The 14,717-nt window shown below is 44.1% G+C and overlaps 1 pseudogene across 1 annotated transcript in view; it reads right to left on the reverse strand.

The window, feature by feature from the left end:
- Positions 1–563: 563 nt before the first annotated feature.
- LOC311247711 (DNA-binding protein SATB2-like) overlaps positions 564–14,717 on the reverse strand; it is a 17,712-nt pseudogene continuing 3,558 nt past the window's right edge. The window contains exons 5-7 of the transcript XR_014621022.1: positions 12,743–12,829; positions 6,006–6,158; positions 564–758 (exon numbers count right to left, since the gene is read on the reverse strand). The product of XR_014621022.1 is annotated as a DNA-binding protein SATB2-like (transcript). The remainder of the gene's footprint in view (positions 759–6,005; positions 6,159–12,742; positions 12,830–14,717) is intronic.

Consider the following 14,717-nt stretch of genomic DNA (forward strand, 5'->3'; position numbering starts at 1 on the left):
TTGTATAGTGATGTGTTGATGGTGTATAGTGATGTGTTGATGTTGTATAGCGATGTGTTGATGGTGTATAGTGATGTGTTGATGGTGTATAGTGATGTGTTGATGGTGTATACTGATGTGTTGATGGTGTATAGTGATGTGTTGATGGTGTATAGTGATGTGTTGATGGTGTATATTGATGTGTTGATGGTGTATAGTGATGTGTTGATGGTGTATATTGATGTGTTGATGGTGTATACTGTATAGTGATGTGTTGATGGTGTATACTGGGTGTCTTGGGGCTGTCCCCTGGTTCTCACCTGGGTGTCTTGGGGCTGTCCCCTGGTTCTCACCTGGGTGTCTTGGGGCTGTCCCCTGGTTCTCACCTGGGTGTCTTGGGGCTGTCCCCTGGTTCTCACCTGGGTGTCTTGGGGCTGTCCCCTGGTTCTCACCTGGGTGTCTTGGGGCTGTCCCCTGGTTCTCACCTGGGTGTCTTGGGGCTGTCCCCTGGTTCTCACCTGGGTGTCTTGGGGCTGTCCCCTGGTTCTCACCTGGGTGTCTTGGGGCTGTCCCCTGGTTCTCACCTGGGTGTCTTGGGGCAGGTGCAGGACGGTGTGCAGCCTCTCGCTGTGGTGGTGCCGGGACTCCTCCTCGTACACCAGGTCCCGGTCGTTCTGCGGCAGCGCCAGGAACCTCCGGATCGTACACAGGTTCTCCCACAGGGTCCGGTTCTCCGGGCTGGGGTTCTCCTTCCACCTCAATAACTCACACAGCCAACCCTGAGAGAGAGAGAGCAAGAGAGAGAGAGAGAGAGAGAGAGAGAGAGATAGAGAGAGAGAGAGAGAGAGAGAGAGAGAGAGAGAGAGAGAGAGAGAGAGAGAGAGAGAGAGAGAGAGAGAGAGAGAGAGAGAGAAAGAGAGAGAGAGCGAGAGCAAGAGAGAGAGAGAGAGAGCGAGAGCAAGAGAGAGAGAGAGAGAGAGAGAGAGAGAGAGAGAGAGAGAGAGAGAGAGAGAGAGAGAGAGAGAGAGAGAGATAGAGAGAGAGAGAGAGAGAGGGAGAGAGAGAGAGAGAGAGGGAGAGAGAGAGAGAGAGAGAGAGAGAGAGAGAGAGAGAGAGAGAGAGAGAGAGAGAGAGAGAGAGAGAATACAATGGAATACAAATCTTTTACCATTTCAAGCTGGAATATACAAGGTCTGAGGTCAACTGCCCTTGGAACAAAGAGCAGAAACCCAGACTTTACCACAGAAATGTCAAACACAGACATCATGGTCCTACAAGAGACATGGCACAGAGGAAACAGTCCTACTGGCTGTCCTGCAAACTACAGAGAGCTACTGGTACCATCCACCAAGCTAACAGGGGTCAAACAGGGGAGAGACTCTGGAGGCATGCTAATATGGTACAAATCAGAACTAACCCACTCCATAAAGCTAATCAAAACCGGAGTTTTTTTCATCTGGTTAAAAATAAATAAGGAACTTACATCAACCGAGAAAGATATCTACCTGTGTGCCACCTACATCCCCCCAATTGAATCCCCATACTACAAGGAAGACATGTTCCTAATCCTACAAGACGAAATCAACCAGTTCCAGGCTTACGGGCACATTATAGTCTGTGGGGACCTCAATGCCAGGACAGGACAAGAACCTGACACTCTCAGCACACAGGGAGACAAACACCTACCAGGAGGTGGGAACATCCCCTCCCAAATATGCCCCCCCAGAAAGAACTATGACCAAACAACAAATAAACATGGGTCACAACTTATACAGCTCTGTCGCTCGCTGGGACTGTACATAGTTAACGGTAGGCTCCGAGGGGACACTTATGGTAGGTACACATATAGCTCATCTCTGGGTAACAGTACAGTAGACTATTTTATCACGGACCTCAGCCTAGAGTCTCTCAGAGCGTTCACAGTCAGCCAGCAAACACCCCTGTCAGACCACAGCAAAACCACTATCTACCTGAATAGATCAACACCCAACCAGGAAATACCAAAACCAAACAAACTACACACTATTAAAAAACACTACAAATGGAAAGAAAGTAGTATGGAAGCATTCCAATCCGCTATCAAGCTACAAAAAGTCCAATCCAAACTAGACCAATTCCTAGAAAAAAACTTCCAACACAACAGCAAAAGTGTAAACGGGGCGGTAGAAAACATCAATAACATATTTGACCTTACAGCTTCCCTATCCAACCTAAAGGCCTCAAATAGGAAAGCGAGGAAAAATAGAAATAAAAATATGCATGACAAATGGTATGATAACGATTGTAAAAATCTCAGGAAGATATTAAGGAACCTATCAAACCAAAAACACAGAGACCCAGACAACCAGAACACACGTCTCCAATACAGTGAAACACTGAAACAATACAAAAACACAGTCAGAAAAAAAAGAGACCAACATGTTAGAAACCAGCTACAAGATATAGAGGAATCTATAAAAACAAACAACTTCTGGGAAAACTGGAACAAAATAAACAAACAACACCACGAGGAGCTACCCATCCAAAATGGAGATGTATGGGTAAACCACTTCTCCAATCTCTTTAGCCCAATACAAAAAAATGAACAGCAAAAACACATACAAGACAAACTACAAAGCCTGGAGTCAACCATAAAAGACTACCAGAACCCGCTAGACTCCCCAATTACACTACAAGAACTACAGGACAAAATAAAATCACTTAAAATCAAGAAGGCCTGCGGAGCGGATGGTATCCTAAATGAAATGATCATATTCACAGACTCCAAATTCCAATTGGCTATACTAAAACTCCTTAACATTGTCCTTAGCTCCGGGATCTTCCCCAATATCTGGAACCAAGGACTCATAACACCGCTCCACAAAAAGGGAGACAAATATGACCCAAACAATTACCGTGGGATCTGTGTCAACAGCAACCTTGGAAAAATCCTCTGTATGATCATTAACCACAGACTCACACATTTCCTCACAAACAACAATACCTTGAGCAAATCACAGATTGGCTTCCTACCAAATCACCGTACAACAGACCACATTCTCACCCTCAGCACCCTAATCGACAACCAAATAAATAAAAATAAAAGCAAAGTATACTCCTGTTTCGTTGACTTCCAAAAAGCATTTGACTCAATTTGGCACGAGGGTCTGCTGTACAAACTGTTAGATAGTGGCATTGGAGGGAAAACCTACAACCTCATAAAGTCAATGTACACCAACAACACATGTGCTGTGAGGATTGAGGGAAAACACACAGACTTCTTCCCTCAATGCCGGGGGGTTAGACAGGGGTGCAGTTTGAGTCCAACCCTCTTCAACATATACATAAATGAACTGGCAAAAACATTGGAACAAACTGCAGCACCTGGCATCCCCCTAGCAAACACAGAAGTCAAATGCCTACTGTTTGCAGATGACCTGGTGCTGCTGTCCCCAACAAAAGAAGGGCTACAGCAGCACCTTGACCTTCTGCACAAATTCTCCAAGACATGGGCACTGACAGTAAACCTAAACAAAACTAAAATTATGATATTCCAAAAAAGGCCCAGCCTACAACAACAAAAACACAAATTCCTCCTAGACACAATTTCCCTAGAACACACAAAAAACTACACATATCTCGGCCTAAACATCAGTGCTACAGGGAACTTCAATCAAGCTGTGAACGACCTGAGAGACAAAGCAAGAAGGGCTTTTTATGCCAAAAAAAGGAACATCATATTAGACATTCCAGTCAAAATCTGGCTCAAAATATTAGACTCCGTCATAGAACCAATTTCCCTATATGGTTGTGAAGTCTGGGGCCCACTTGCAAACCAAGACTTCACCAAATGGGACAAACACCCAATTGAGACTCTGCATGCAGAATTTTGCAAATCCATTCTCCGCACCCAACGGAAAACGCCAAATAATGCATGCAGAGCAGAACTAGGAAGATACCCACTAATCATAAAAATTCAAAAAAGAGCATTCAAATTCCACAACCACCTAAAAAAAAGCGACCCAGACACACTCCACAACATAGCCCTCACCCACAGAGAGACCCTCGATAGATGCCCACTCAGCCAGATGGTTCTGGGACTCTGCTCACAAACACAAGCAGAACCACCAGACAGTAACCACACTGGACTAAATCAAATTATAAGAAAACAAAAAGAAAACTATCTGACACATTGGAAAGAAACAACCCAAAACCAGAGCAAATTGAAATGCTATTTGGCCCTAAACAGAGAGTACACAATGGCAGAATACCTGAGCACCGTGACTGACCCAAAACTAAGAAGATCCTTGACTAGGTACAGACTCAGCGAGCACAGCCTAGCCATTGAGAAAGGCCGCCATAGGCAGACCTGGCTCCCAAGAGAAGACAGACTATGCACCCACTGCACACAAGATGAGGTGGAAACCGAGCTCCACTTCTTAACAACTTGCCCACTATACCAAGACATCAGAGACATATACTTCCCACAAATTGCAAACACCCAAAGAGACTTTGAAAACATGGACAATAACTCAAAACTCCCATACCTACTGGGAGAAATACAAGAATGTGCAAACACAGCAGCAAGATTTGTGAGCTGCTGTGACAAGAAAAGGACATCCAGCGGAATGCAACCACCATAAAGACTGTACTAGAAATTCCGTCTGTAATGTACTGATTTATTTTGTTTTCTCTGTTTGATTGTTTTGTTTTGTTTGGCTTTGGCAATGTAAACGTATGTTTCCCATGTCAATAAAGCCCATTTGAATTGAATTGAATTTAATTGAATTGAGAGAGGGAATTGATCACTACCTCACTACTTTTAAGGACTCTATCGCAAAGTTGTTTACACACACCTGCAACTGTCACCAAGCATTTTAACTGTAATTGTATCGTCTGTTTCTTTTCTATTTTATTTGATTGTATTTTGTTTTTTTTGAGAGGTAGACGGTGGTGCAGGAAGACTATGAAATAGGTGGAGACAAAGAAGGACAGAGGGAGAGAGAGACGTGATGAAGAGAGAAGGAGGGAGAGAGAGAGAGAGAGAGAGAGAGAGAGAGAGAGAGAGAGAGAGAGAGAGAGAGAGAGAGAGAGAGAGAGAGAGAGAGAGAGAGAGGGAGTTAAATAAGTGGAGACAGCAGGACGGGAGGGTGCAGGAAAAAGAGAGGAAGAGAGGGGAGGAAGGGTTGAGAGAGAGAGAACTTAGTACGAAGCAACAGAGAGTTGGAGCGTGAGAGATGAGGAGAAAAGATAGAGATGGAAACAGAGGAATATGGGGTGGGGGATGGAGAGAGAGAGAGATGGAAAAGATTTAATTATCTCTGCTAGACTGGTCCAGTTTGTGACACCAGCTGTTGTGTTCAACCAGCCACCTCCAGCACCATGCACCGCTAATAGCCTGATCATCTCTCTCTCTCTCTCTCTCTCTATCTCTCTCTCTCTCTCTCTCTCTCTCTCTCTCTCTCTCTCTCTCTCTCTCTCTCTCTCTCTCTCTCTCTCTCTCTCTCTCTCTCTCTCTCTCTCTCTCTCAGTATCCCTCGTTCCTTGTGGCCAGCTGCAGCAGATGGGTGCATTGAGCCGTGGCCCGCAGCCACCCCCAGACTCACCGACCTGGGAGACCTGGCTCACCACAATCTGACACACTGGCACACACACACACACACACACACACACACACACACACACACACACACACACACACACAGACACACACACACACACACACACACACACACACACACACACACACACACACACACACACACACACACACACACACACACACACACACACACACACACACACACACACACACACACACACACACACACACACACGCACACGCACATGCATGTACACACACATAATACAACACACTGGCACATATTACTTTTCTCACGTATACGCCTGCTGACGCACAGTCACACATGCTATTCTCACGGAACACAACCCACTTTACATTGGATTGGATGCCATTTTCTTTCTTCATGTGAGTCCAATAACTAGGTAGTAATTAGGCAAGGTAAGGTCCGAGACTTGACCCTCACCTGGCTCTTGTTGGCGGCCACCTTGGCGAACAGGGCCTGCGAGACCTTGGCTCTCTTCATCTCCTGCTGTATCTCGTCGTAGATGCCGGACGTGATGTTGACCAGGGACTCCAGCTTCAGGGGCAGCTCAGGGAGCGGGCACGGGGGCTTGGGCTGGGGGACGAGATCCAGAGATGTGAAACGACACAGTACACAGTGTGGGGGAGTCATTAACTAGTTCACTGACTAGTGTAACTACATTTTGCAATAGTTAAATGTTGTTTCTGTGGTAGTTGGTAGCTTCTTCAGTAGTTAACTACTCTGGGTAATGTAGTTTACATAGTATAGTTACAAACTAGATTCCCCAAGACGTTTAGCGTTTCCTGATTCCACCTCAACAATTGCTCCCTGTCCTCTCCATAAAATACTTCCTCAGATATGCCTTAGTGATGTTTCGTCAGCCCTGCTTCCTAAATCAAACACACCCACAATTTACTCTGCGTCAGTTTAGTTGTTGCTGTGTGTAAGTTAACTATATGAGATTCCATACTCTATGGAGTATCAGGGACTACATTGAAAATAATAATTCCACCTTTTGACATTTTGCAGGAGGAGGTGGGGAGACAATCAGGCCAGATGTTGGGAAAACATCTCACCAGGAACGCCAGTGTGTTGTTGTTGTTGTGTGTGTTGTAGTGCCATTTAACACAATGGCGCCCAACCACGGAGATCTCCGTGTTTCGATTCCACCCGTTGTGGACAGAAGCACGGATATATCCGTGGCAAGTTGTTATTGCTTTTATTCCATTTCAATAACCTATTCAAGGTCGCCGAGCGGCACTGCAGATTTACCCTACTCTTTGAATTCGCCAACGTGCAATACCAGCCAGATCCTCTTAGGGGCGCTATCGCGATAATAGAGTGTTCCCTGTGGCAGAAGTTGTCTTTTTTTTTTGGATCTCTAATGTCGTTTTCTACTCATCTGAAGCGATAGCTATTGTCTGTTGCATGGGATACGTTTTGAATTGCGGATTTCACTATGCAATAAGGGGATTTATCATCAGCCAATGGACATATCGATCTACCAAGTTCAAGTTCCTTTTATTTCCACACGGCCAGGCCGGTGGAATTCGAGCACGGTGCAGGTGGTAGCTGCGACAATACACCACATAAAACATAAAAAGACACATGGAACAGTACAGTACAGAAAACACCACCTAGAACAAATACATGACAGAAACAGTACAGTACGAAAAACTATAGATGTCAGTTCAATGTAACATAGACCAGAAGAAACATAACAGCAGGGGGTAAATTTAGGAGGAGTTGGAGTTGAGCAGTTGTATGGCCTTGGGGAAGAAACTGAACCTTACAGTGCGACTGCCTAGTGACCTAAACCTCCTGCCAGAGGGGAGGTGTTGGAAGAGGTGATGAGCTGAGTGCAGGGGGTCACTAATGATTTTGTTTGCGCGTGTGATGGTGTGATGTTTGTGTATGGAGTCCAGGGTGGGGAGTTTGCAGTTGATGATTTTGGATGCCCTTTTTATGATCCTGTCTAGTCTGTGTAGTGTGTGTTTGGGTGTGTTGCCGTACCATACAGTGATGGATAATGAAATAATGTTTTGTATTATGGCTGTGTAGAATTGTACCATTAAGTTCTTCCTAACCTTGTATTTCTTGAGTTGTCTCAGATGAAATAGTCTTTGATTGGCTGTTTTGAGTAGATGAGTGGTCTGATGGTCCCAGTTTAGTTTATTGCTGATGTATGTTCCTAGGTATTTGAATGTGTCTGTGGCTGAAATGGGTTGATTGTTGATGAGCATGGGTGTTTTAGTGGGTGTGGTTTTCCTAAAGTCAATGATGAGTTCAACAGTCTTGCTTTCATTGAGTATGAGGTTGTGTTCTCTGCACCACGTTAGTGTCCGCTCCACCTCCAGCCGGTAATCATCCTCCTTGTTGTTGGAGATCAGCCCTAAGATGGTGGTGTCGTCCGCGTATTTCAGCGCCTTGACTGAGGGGGATGCTGATCGGAGGTTGTTTGTATAGAGGGAAAAAAGCCACGGGGAAAGAACACACCCCTGTGGTACTCCTATGTTGGTGGTCAGAGGGAGAGAGGTGTGGTTACTTGTTTGCGGCCCTTCAGTGTGTCCAGCAGCCAGAAACAGAGGAAGGGGGCAATGTTCATGTTGGTCAGGGTTTGAAACAGTATGAGGGGGTCGATGGTGTTGAAGGCACTGCTGAAGTCAATGAAAAGTATCCGTGCATAGCTGTTTTTGGTCTCAAGATGCTGGAGGGTGTAGTGCAGTGCCAGGTTGACTGCATCGTCAGTAGACCGGTTTGAGCGATAGGCAAATTGTAGGGGGTCCATCAGGGGGGATGTGAGTATTTTTAGAAATGACATGACTATGCGTTCCAGCACCTTCATGGCTACTGCCGTCAAGGCCACGGGTCTGTAGATGGCGATCGATAACGGGGAAATGATCGGAAATGAACCGGCTCATGGTAAGATCTTTTTCACATAAATTACAGCCCGATCGAGCCTTGTTATGATACGATACGATCGGCCTATGTGGCTAGTTAGACGAACACGGTTATTGGTAATCAATAATAAGAAACGACGCCCCCCCCCCCCCCCCCTTTATGCATACATGCTTGAGGATCGTGCCGATCATATGCAGTTTGAGTTTTAACTGTAGCTTCTGTATAACGGAAATGCCATTGGATATAACGTTAGCAGCTATTAGTTCTTTATCTAGCCTTCCAGAAAATATACTAGACCAAATCCCGTATAACGCTTATATTCACGGCGCTATAAAATGAGAACGTATTGATGAATTTTTTTTTCTTTACACCATTTTGAAGGGACGGTTTATGGACTCAATTGACAATGAGAATGGACAGATAGCAATACTATAAAGTATAGATTTAGCTCTACAAACAGCCCCACGTCTGTTTACATTTGCCGGTCCTCTAGAGATTTATTAGACGCATCCCAATGGCCCAGAATGTGTTAAGGGTTAAGGTTATTGTTATTGTTAAGATACCTCCTTATACTACATCATTATTGGTAAGCTACCTTCTTATACTACATCATTATTGGTAAGCTACCTCCTTATACTACATCATTATTGGTAAGCTACCTCCTTATACTACATCTTTATTGGTAAGCTACGAAAAATCAAACCTCTACTGCGCCTCTACCACTCCTCCACCACTCCACTCCAAACTGATTTTGTGACTCCTATTGTTCTGGACCGGGCCAGATTTCACACCTCCACTGCCTCCCACAGGCTGGGAGATTTTCATCTTACATTTGTATTCGTCCCAAACGCCCCAGCTCCATCCGATTCCTTCGCTTTTTTTCACTGTTTACTTATCATGCATTGCAACACTAATATATGGGCAGTACCCCAAGTCAGACTGCCCATATAAAAAATGTCTTGGGGGTCTGAGGGCAGTAGCCCTTTTCTTTTTTCAATGTATCCCAATGGGGAGAGAGCGTATGCGGCCACATGCGGCGCCTATAGGAAATGCGCTGCAGTTGGCTTCTTTTTTCAGCTTTTTTGTGCGGCCGAAAGTTGAAACTTTCTGAACTTTCAGAGCGATGCGCTGAGCTCATTTTCAGACAACCAATCACAGCCATTCATATCTACCACTCTGTTTGTAACCTGACACCGGAGTTGCCTGCCTGTCTTGGCTGTCTCCCACAAGAGATGGGCCATTGAGATTTGCGACAAAGCACAAATACACTAATAATAATAACTACACGAATACACTACTAAAAAGCTAATAAAAAGCAAAGGGCAAACTGTGGTGTCAGGCAATAACTATATATATAATTAATATACAATAAAGTGTATTAAAATAGGCTATATGTGCAAAACCGCGGCAGGAAAAAATGATAAAAAGATGGCTGTAGATTTCTTTCTGTCATCTACAAGATGCGCTTCATGCCAGCACTACCGGCGCACTACCAGCGTTTTTGTGAGATAGGTGGACCCGGGCCCTTATACTACATCAGCATTTTGCTATGATGCCCCTCTAGCTCATGGAATGAACTCCAGCTTGAGATTTTCCCCTCTGTTGCAGAGTTTAAAACTTTAATCTTTGTCAATCAAGGTGTACGTGTTTTAGTTGATTTGTTATCCTTGCTTTTTGCCTCGTCTTGTTGTCTTATTGTTATGATTGTTATGTTATGATTTTATATGCTGTGTGATTCTTTATTTAAAAATTTTTTGCACACTTGACGTGACTGTAAATGAGGGAACCCTCAGTTGCCTTTTGAGTTTAAATAAATGTTTGACAGGTCGGCTAAGTGGCGCAGTGGGAAAGGCGCTCGCCACTAACGCAGGAGATGCTGGGTTCGAGCCCAGCTCTCGGCGTTGCTTCCGGCTTGGCTGGTCGTTCATACTAATCGCTGTGCAGGTGAAAAGATGCGACAGCTGCCTCCTCCTGATGCAAGGCTTGGTCCACATTGCAGCCGACCAGTGGGAGGCATGGTCTAACAACGTTCGAGACAGGGGAGGGTAGAATTGGATAATTCTATTGGGATGGGAGAAACATTTTAAATGGGGAGAAAAAGTAGATAAAAAAAAATAATAAAGGTTTGACGTGGTGCGTCTGGGTGGCGCAGCGGACATTGCACTCGTCACCAACTCAAGAGACACCGGGTTCAAATCCGGCTGTCGGCGTTGCCTCCGGCTTGGGCCGGCCGTCATACTAACTAAATTGGCAGAGTTAGTGGGTGGGAAATCGAAGGGTGGTAGTCTGGTCATTGTGAACAGCGACTCCTACAGGTCGGTCGGGGCGCCTGCACAGCAAAGTCAGGAAAATGGCGGGGGCAGTGTGAGCCTCCCACACGTTACACCTCGCCAAATGAGAGTCCGCGCTGGCAGGTGAAAAGATGTGACAGGCTGCCTCCACATGTATCGGAGGGGACATGTGATGCAAGGCTTCTATCCTCCCTACAACCGGCCAGTGGGGGTATATGCGAGCAACGATCAGGACAGGGGAGGGGAGAATTGGCACAAGAGATAAATTGGGATGGGAGAAAAAATCACAGAAAAAGGAGGAGAAAAAGTAGATAAAAACAAATAAATAAATGTTTGACGTGAAAAATCCCACTACTGTGGAATAAGCAGCCACACTTAGGGAGGCAGAGAGTGGAAAGGTTAAGCTGCACACTCACAACGTGCCCTGTGTCTTTTCCAGTGCTTTAAACTTAATGACCGTCGTCATACCGATCCTGATGTTTTGCAGGTGATGGTCTCTGCCTTGTTAATTGTATCTTTTTATTTTTATTTTTATTTTTTTTTATTATTTTTTAAACAAACATATAAACAAACATGACAACACACGATAAGATATACAAGCATTAATTGTCAGGGCACATCCAATGAGATCACCTTTTAGTTAGTTGTCTTATATAAGATATACCCATAATACCTGTTATCTAAAAAAAAAACCTACACACATATGCTCAGCTCGAACCACCCCCTCCCGGACCCCACCTTGAGAAGTACCTCCACTATCCCTCGCACCTAACCAGACACTACCATTATAAGCTAGCTTTTATTCTCTCCACCACTTCTAACCACATTGACATTTTGGATTCATTGAGACCCAGAATTCTTGCTGTAGATATTTCATGGTAAATTACATCGAGATATGTAAGAAACCAAACTTTACGGCAAATTTTTTCCGGTTGAAACCAGCGTGATGCGATCAGCTTTTTGGCTACTGTGATACCCGATAAAACCAATCTCTTTAGCTGTGGATTCACTGCAAACTCAAAAACATCATTCAACAGTTAATTGTATCTTTTATATGGCGTGAAGTTCTAAAATGCTCATATTCCTTGCAGCTTATATTTATGTTCTTTCTTTTTGTCTTCATTTAACGTTTTTAAGACTAATTGAATTTCAGTGCCATGAGTATCTTTGCTTTTTATCGTTTTCTATAACCCTGTGTACTCTCTGTGAGGTGTCATCTCATGTACAATAAAACATTCTTAACAAAAAAAGATGTAGAGACAATATTATCGAAACGTCAACAAGTCGTGGGCATTTCAACCGGACTACTTTGCTGAGAGATTGACGTGGTACACAGACTTATCAACCAAACCGAACTCTCCACCCTGAGTGATGTTGCATGTAAGCATCGGGGCTTATCGGCCGCTGATCTGACCGAGATGCTCGGAGAACAGGCGCGCCAGTGTTCATTGTGTTTGCTCTAACTGAACCTCCTCGGCGCAAGTCCTCACATGAATAATGTTTACAGACCAAAGTCATTAAAAGTCCTTCGCTTTTTCGTCCCTGCTTTGTAGTCTCTGTTTGAATGAACTTGTATTGGCTCTCTGCGTCCTTGTATACACAGTGTTTGAAGTCGTCCGCAAGGCACGCACGGGCAAGCTATCTCACATTCCTGCCGTGTAAACGATGCTGAGATAAATGTACATAGACATAATAATAAGACTGGTAGGCAAAATGCGTCCAGAACCATGAACGGGAATTCGTCCCGACATCAGAGAGGATGTTCTTATCAACTGACGTTCCCGAACTGATGGAGAGCCGAGAGCGGCATCCAACTGTAATGTTTCTTTTGTTTACACTGTGCTCCTACAATAGCCTTTCAGGCGGACTTTCCATTATAAACTGTTGCATTTGTTTAAGATAAAATACTTAAAAAAAACTAAAAACAGCTGGCACTGAAGTGCGGGACGGTCGACTCCGCTGAAAGACACCCGATAGACTGCTCACCGAGTTGGAGATCTTAGTCTTGTTCTTCCAGATGGAGGCCCAGGCGTCAGGGGTCAGCTGCTCGTCCAAGCTCCTCTCCCACACCTTCTGCGTAGAACACGGAACACAACGTACGTAAGATTTAACTGTTATTGGGCCAAACTATTCTGCCCTGCAGAAGCTAACCTCAGTAATTATTTTCAAAATGTTGTTATAAGTGGAATTGAACTTCACAATATCTGTTTTATCTAGAATTTCAATCTTGGTTGTTTTAGAGAATAGGGGTATGAGGAATTGCAGTAACTACAAAATCACTGGATAGTCAAAGAACTTTAAAGCAGTTTTTCTCAGTTTCACTGTAGCTTCTGCAGGCCAGTAGAGGTGCTTTTGGACCAGATGAACTTCATAGTTCTATCCCCTTTTTTTTTGTCTGCACTGCAAGTACTGAGGATGATTGTCTGATCTTAGGGCGTCGTTTTGAGGGACTTTTTTAGCTCTTACTTGAGGGTAGGTACGCTCCCAGCAAAAGAGGAACCTGAGTGACGTAAGTGTACGGTGATTGGTCCAGACATTATCCCATGTTCAGCATCAGCTGTCTGTCAACACTTTACAACATGCCAGAGTCAACCTCGTATTGTTGAAATACCTATGGATCGAAAATATTTTATTTCCCAGCAAATCTCTTAGTTACATCAATGTTGTGCTGTCAGAACAGTTTCATGTTTGTAGGTTAAGTATTTAATGTTCACTATTGGCTATTTTATTACTCCCATCTTGTTATCAACCAGGAAATGCTTACGTGAAACAAGTTGATGAATCTATTGATCGATCCATGAAAACCATTACTTTTTTAGCCTTAGTTACAACAAGATTGCATGAGTTAAGCAGTATTTTGTGTTTATAGGTGAAGTAACGTTTTTTCCAATCTATTTGGCCAAACAAGATGACGCTGGAATGCGGCCAAGCGTTCTCACTACATGCCCAGCCACCGTCTGTCTCCGAGGAAGGCAGAAACATGGCCAGCTTACGTCACTCCAGCGTTCCTATTGGCAGAGAAAAAGCCCTTGAAGGTATGTAGTTCTCAGGGGAGCTCCCCAGTGGGTAGTTCCTCTCAGGGAGTCCCCAGAACTGCTTGGTCTGAAAAGGCCTCATGTGTACAGATCTACCCTTTGCAGAAGTACCGTTTCACTACCTGTTGTTCCACCCCGTAGAAGGAACTGTTTAGAAATCAGATGTTGTTCTCGTTTCAGCCTTCAGGAAGTGGAAGGTCTCATTTGTTGACTGAGAAACACAACATGCCTACATTAGGAAAGGCTTTTTCCTTTGATGCTTCCGACACCTGGAATGCCCTCCAACTGACTGAAGGTTTTTCCTTCTTTTGCTGCATTTAAAAGCATGATCCCCGACCGCCATGTGTCAACTTGTAACTGACTTAGCTGATTTTTTATTGTTTATTCTTATCTATTGTGCCTATATATATATATATATATATATATATATATATATATATATATATATATATGAAATAGCTGATAAACGATTTTTCGTAAGCTCGCCGTCGCTGTAAAGGAGGGTAACCTCAGTGTCTTACGAGGTTTGCAATGAAAATTAAATGAGACCTTTGAGACCAGGCTCCCACAACTGCTGAAGTACCAATAGATGCAGAAACGCATGCGTAATGGTGAACGTCTGTAGTGTAGTGTAGTTACAGGGGAGCTGTAGCCCTGCAGAAGCTAACCGCAGAAATGACAATCATTTTCCAAATTTAGTTATAAATTTCTCAATATCTGTTTTATCATGTGACAAAGTTTCAGAGTTTAATCTTGCTCTGTTTTAGAAAAAAAGGTATAATGAAGAATTGCAGTAACTACAAAATCACTGAATAGTCAAAGAACTTTAAAGCCATTTTCATCTGCTGCAGGGCAGCGTAGGACCATCCACTTTGTCAGCGAAGGCCTTTAGTATTGCGTGTACAAACTATGTGTATTTGTGTAAA

The sequence above is a fragment of the Notolepis coatsorum genome (assembly GCF_963971535.1).
Source record: "Notolepis coatsorum genome assembly, contig: SCAFFOLD_1658, whole genome shotgun sequence".
Classification (NCBI taxonomy): Eukaryota; Metazoa; Chordata; class Actinopteri; order Aulopiformes; family Paralepididae; genus Notolepis; species Notolepis coatsorum.